Source organism: Belonocnema kinseyi, chromosome 3 (assembly GCF_010883055.1).
Source record: "Belonocnema kinseyi isolate 2016_QV_RU_SX_M_011 chromosome 3, B_treatae_v1, whole genome shotgun sequence".
NCBI classification, from domain to species: domain Eukaryota; kingdom Metazoa; phylum Arthropoda; class Insecta; order Hymenoptera; family Cynipidae; genus Belonocnema; species Belonocnema kinseyi.
The window spans coordinates 21,283,978-21,290,366 of NC_046659.1; the positions used below are offsets into that span (position 1 = coordinate 21,283,978).

The 6,389-nt window shown below is 34.4% G+C and overlaps 1 protein-coding gene across 2 annotated transcripts in view; it reads right to left on the reverse strand.

Moving 5' to 3' along the window:
- The window catches only part of LOC117168859 (protein IWS1 homolog), a 205,172-nt gene that overhangs the window by 167,737 nt on the left and 31,046 nt on the right, over positions 1 to 6,389 (reverse strand). The window lies entirely within an intron of this gene.

A 6,389-nucleotide genomic window follows, 5' to 3' on the forward strand; every position in this document is an offset into this window, starting at 1 on the left:
CAGGGCGTCCTGAGCGAGGCTCATCAGAGGTGCTCACACGACCCTTTTTAAACTCAGAAACCCACTGCTTAATGGTTGAATATGATGGGGAGGATGTCCCCAATGTTGAGTCCATATCTTCTTTGATTTCCTTCGGCTTTAACCCCTTCAAATAAAAGTATTTGATGACAGCACGATTTTTCAGCTTTTCCATTTTTAAGAAAAACACAGAGGCGTCTTGTTCAGTGTGCTCTGAAACCTAAACTAACATGGCGATCGGGCTGAAACTATAGCTACAAGCTATCTAAGGATGGTACTATAGAACGCCACCTCAAGGTAGGCCTAGTGGCGCCATCTCTTGGTCAGGCCGGAAACTTATCAATCCACCCTCGTAATATTCGTCTATTATAACAATATAACCTTATACTGTATAATATTATCATATTATGCATATAATAACATTATACCATAGTAATTATTGTAACACCATGAAAACATTCACAATATTATAATAATCTATAATATTAAAATTAAGGTGAAATTATAGGAGTTAAACGAATTTATTGGATGTGCGGGCGCGCGAACCAATACGGAATTGGTATGGCTTGAGCCTTTCATTTCTATACTTATCCTAGTTTCCCTAGCACTATCAATATTATTATAATTTAAATAATCAGCATATATATCCGTAATTTAGCGTGACTCCTTATCGGTAAAATTAATATTATTAATCGCAATATGAATTATCAATCTTAAAAACAGTGTTTCGTTAATAAGCATTATTATTAACCTCTATATTAGCTGCTGGTGGAGCGCGACCGGCATAGAAGTTTCCCCGATTGTGACTGGTGCGCGGTGCTTAAGGGTCCACGAACCAATCAGGATGTACTGGGGGACAAGTTTAACATAAGAAAATTACGGTTGTCAATAATCGGATGACGGTGGCAAACAAGGCTTGTCGAGGTGAGAGTTGGGAATTCTACTGTAAATACTACCACTTGTGAAAATTTCAAATGATAGTTGGGGGCTAGGAATTCTCAGCTCTTCCCTTTTATATATTGAAGATGTACATTAACACATAGGTGCACACTCGCCTATACAGACGTGAAAAGAGTGTAATTATTTCGAATGTTGTAAATATTAAACTAATAGGCTAATTCAAAGAACTTCAAAAACATTATCTTCGTCTCAGCGAGAAAAATATGATTATAAAAAAATTGAAATAATAAAAAATGTACTCTAAAAATAGTTCTTTTTTATTAAAACGCTATTTTATTGTTTTTCTCCAAAAACTATCAATTAAATCAGCATACGCCATTTATAAAATTTGTGCATATCGCACTTCTTTGAATGAGTATGAAAAAATATTTTCAAAACTTTATTAACTTTCAGAGATATCACGGGTAAAACCTATCTTAGGGTTCCCACCCAGCCCCTTAACCCAGCCTGCGGGGGGAGGGGGGGGTCTATTGTTTCGGCCGAGTCGAGCGATGGCGGTACAGTCTTCAAACCAAAATGAATTTTCAAACTCAAAAATTAATTTTATACCGCAAAAAAACAATTTTTAACAAAATTTCGGAACTCTCAGCCACGCAATTGAATTTTTAACTAAAACAGATTAATGTTTAAACAAAAAGTTTAATTTTTATACAGGAAGAAAACGCATTTTTAAAACAAATTCAATAATTCTAAAGCAGAAAGTTTTCAACTAAAAAGTATGAAATTTTAAACCAGAAGATTAATTTACTTTAAAAAAAAGACGAATTTTCAATATAATTCGAAAATTATCAACCAAACAGTTGAATTTTCAACCAAACAAGATGGATAATTATACAAAAAGTTTAATTTTCTATCTCGAAAAAACTAATTTTTTAACAAAATTTAAAATTCAATTCATTACATGTATTCAAACATTACATTATTCCTTCGGTAGAAAAATGTGTTGGCCCTGAAAAGGGCCGATTGTTCTTGACTCGCTCCTGCTTGATACGGCAGTCCTCATTGGTGATAGAAATACTTCATTGCTTCTATAATACTCAGTATCGACGTGCCCAAATGACAGGGTGTCATCTCGGTAGGGCGAAATAAAAAGGTGCCATCTCGGGTGGCGAAACATGGAAGCTTAAAAATCCCATATAAATAGTATTGAGAACACCAACGCTCTCTGAAGTAGGTAACCTTTTTATTTGGTTCTGCCGAGATGGAACCTTGTCATTTGGACACGTCGATATTTTATGTGTGAATATTCTTGTCCTCAGGATTGACGAAATTCGTAGAATGGTTCACCGTTGAGTGCTGGTACCCCAATTTCTTCAAATTATTGTAACCACACCACATATCTGTTAGGACATGTGTCCCTGGTTCTACGAATTTTTGAATGACTGTTTGGAGCGTTCGAGCGTCGCGCGATGCTACGTAGATCAAAAAACATTTCTTCGATGTCCGGTCAATACCCCCGACGATCCACCTTGTACGTGTAACCCGACCTTTATTGTACTTGCGCTTTCCGAAGGCACTTTCGTCGATTTCAACGATATGATCGATTCCACCAATTGTTGCGTTTGGAAAAACACATACACCTCAAACGAAGGATTGTTTCTCAGTATTATAGAAGCAATAAAGTATTTCTATCCCCAATGAGGACAGCCGTATCAAGCAGGAGAGAGCCAAGAACAATCGGCCCTATTCAGGGCCAACACATTTTTCTAACGAAGGAATAATGTAATGTTTGAATACATGCAATGAATTAAATTTTTTTAATTTTGTTAAAAAATTAGTTTTTTCTAGATAGAAAATTAAGCTTTTTGTATAATTATTCATCTTGTTTAGTTGAAAATTCAACTGCTTGGTTGAGAATTTTCTAATTATATTGATATTTCGTCTTTTTTAAAGTAAACTAATCTTCTGGTTTCAAATTTCATATTTTTTAGTTGAAAACGTTCTGCTTTAGAATTCTTGAATTTGTTTTAAAAATTCGGTTTCTTCCTGTATAAAAATTAAACTTTTTGTTTAAACATAAATCTTTTTTAGTTAAAAATTCAGCTGTGTGGTTGAGAGTTCTTGAATTTTGTTAAAAATTGGTTTTTTGCGGTACAAAATTAATTTTTAGGTTTGAAAATTCATCTTTTTGGTTAAAAATTGAACAACCAGGTTTTAACGTAGAACTACTTTAGTAGTAGCAATGAATTGTTAAAAGAAAAAAATATATTTTTAGTTACAAGTAATTTAAGTATCAAAAGAAAAAAAGAATTTTGTAACTATTCAATGTTCAATCCAAAAAAATGACGGGCCCCTTAATATGTATTCCTGCACTGTGTTTCTTTCCTTTTCCTTTTCCTAGTGTCTCTCTTCCTCTTCCTAGTGTATCGCGATGGTGCGAAGCGTGTAGGGTTCGCAGTGCGTTGTTGAAGAAGACTGTACCGCCAGCGCTCGACTCGGCCAAAACAAGACGCCCCGCAGGCTGGGTTAAGGGGCTGGATGGGAACCCTGAGATAGCTTTTACCCGATATCATATTTTTTATTAAAAAACAGACAATGTCAAATAACAACAAATTGACCGACAATTTTCTATATGAGCATGATATATTTGGTTTCAAAAGAACATTCTGCACAAGAATCAATCATCAGGACCTAACATCGACACGAACTCTCCTCTTCGAATCCCAGACTAAGTCCTACTAATATCGCCGCAAAAAATCAAGATCCTCGACTTTAGAAGACAATAACTCCACAGAAAAAATGTGAGAAGATTCGAATAAGAACCACACAAATCCGCTAAGTTTTCTGAATAAAATGGCGTTTCTGTAATTTGCGTAAGAAAATTTCGTTCCGAGCTATTTATCAAAATACAAGTAAAAATGCTGTCGCGACGCCCATTGTTGAGACACCTTAACTTTCGTATGACCTCAGAGCTAAGAATATGTTGAAAAAAATTTGAAATGGTTCTGGAGTGTCCTACAGCATTTAGGAATGCAGTAGAGATCAAAACATTTAAAAATGTCAGTTTTGCAAGGATTTTTGTGGAATGTTTTTATTTGGGAATTGAATGGATCTATTGCGCTGTTTAATGGCTTAAACTGTGTGGTAATGTATCCTGATTCCTATTTTGTTCATAAAATTGAGAAAAAAAATATATTTTCGGGATTGAAGTCGTTCAGAATAATTTAGAGTTTAATAAGGCGAGGCGCGTGCCAAAGGAGTAGAAAAAACTGTAGAGAAAAAAGGTCCGTCATATTCCCCAACGGTAGGCAGACGTTTTCTCCAGATTTACCCACAGTTGCGCTCGCTCAGCAAGGCCGTCTTAAAGCTTTGAGGTGGGCTGCGCCATTCTCTCCTGATTAAAAATTTTAATATGATAATTCAGTATCAAGCTTGCAAACGAGTTATCTTGTATTTTGTTTATTTAATGTAGTACACTTATTTCGGTATTATAATATAATTTTGTTTAAATGAGCGATTCCATGTGCATATTTTTTTTAATTATTCGTGATAAGATCATGTTGGACTATATGAAATGTAGTACAAATATTTTTCCATTAGGCCGAAATTTCGAACAATAGCTTACATTCTATCGATGACTTGACATGGAATTGCTCATATAAACAAATCTTTCACACATTTCAGTAGCGAATTAACAGCCTAATAATTACAAAATTATATTATAATACCGAAATAAGTGTACTATATTAAATAAACAAAATACAAAATAATTCGTGTGCAAGCTTGATACGTACTGCGCGAGCAGCAACTGTGGAAAAATCTGGAGAAACGTCTGCCTGCTGCTGGGAAATATGACGGACCTTTTTTTCTACACTTTTTTTCACTCCTTGGCACGCGCCTCGCCTCATTAAACTCTATTCTGAGCGACTTTAATCGCGAAAATATAATTTCTTTCAGTTTTATGGACAAAATAGGAATCAGGGTACATTACCACACAGTTTAAGCCATTAAACAGCACGACAGCTCCATTCAATTCCTAAATAAGAACATTAAATAAAAATCCTTGCAAAACTGAACTTTTTAAATATTTTTACATTTTAAGGTCTCTACTCCATTCTAAACATTATGTAGGATACTCCAGAATTTTTTCAATTTTTTTCAATTTTAGATCTGGGGTCATGTAAAAGTTAAGGTTTCTCAACAATAGGCCACGCGAAAACATTTTTACTTGTATTTTACTAAATATATCGGAACGAATTTTTTTTACGCAAATTACAGAAACACCATTTTATTCAGAAAAATTAGCGGATTCGTGTGCTTCTTATTCGAACCACCTCACATTTTTTTTGCGGAGTTATTGCCTTCTAAAGTCGAGTCTTGATTTTTTTCGGCGACATTAGGTAGTACTTTACAGGAAAATTTTTGCTTTTGATTGGATATAAATTTACCGAGATGGGGGTGGGGGAATTTTCTGATTTTTCGCCGGTAGTGCCTATTTCGTATGTACTAAACTGCTTTCGTATAGATTAAACCAAATTTTGTCCAATTTTTTTGATCGATTTTTTCATGATCGTTCGAATGGTGATAACCATTGTTCAAAAATTGAACCACGTTTTCAAAATCAAAAATGTTTTTGAGTTTATTTTTAATTCAACCAATTTTTTTTAATCTCAAAATAAACCTTCTTACCTTCATTTATTCGTCTATCTAATTCCTCATCTATCTTCCCGTCCCTAGTAAATAAGCTACCAAGGTATACGAACTTATCAACTTGTTCAATTCTCTCATCATTTAATAAAATATAGCATAGTGTTTTCTCACTCTTTCCATCGAACACCATAGTCATTCTTGAACACTTGTCCATAAATAATATAAATAACCATGAAGACATAACGCATCCTTGTCTAACTCCTTGAATAATGTCGAAACAGTCACTCAGTTTCCCATTCACTCTTACACTCGCTTTGCTACCTGTATATATTGTTTTTATAGCTCGTAGGATCCATCCATTGACTCCATACTCTTTCAGGACTTCCCAAAGTTTACTTCTATCTACCTTGTCAAAAGCTTTTTCTAGATCAACAAATGCACAGAAAACTTTTTTTCCTGCTCTCAAACTTTTTTCTGTTATTTGCCTTGAGCTAAATATTTGATCCGTACATGACCTTCCTGGCATAAACCCACTTTGGACTTCCCAAATCTTTGCTTCTGTTATTTTCATTACCCTACGAATAAATATTTTTGAATATGTTTTACTTACGGTGCTTAATAAACTAATCCCTCTGTAATTATTGCACTCGCTTTTATCTCCCTTTCTCTTATACCAGGTGTATACATATGAAACCGGTATTTTTTCAAGAAAAAAACATATTTATTTCAAGAGAATGATAACAAATATTTTATTCAAAGTATGCGCACTCGCTGGCTACACATTTTGTCCACCTCTCAGGCAATTTATGGATACCTTTCCA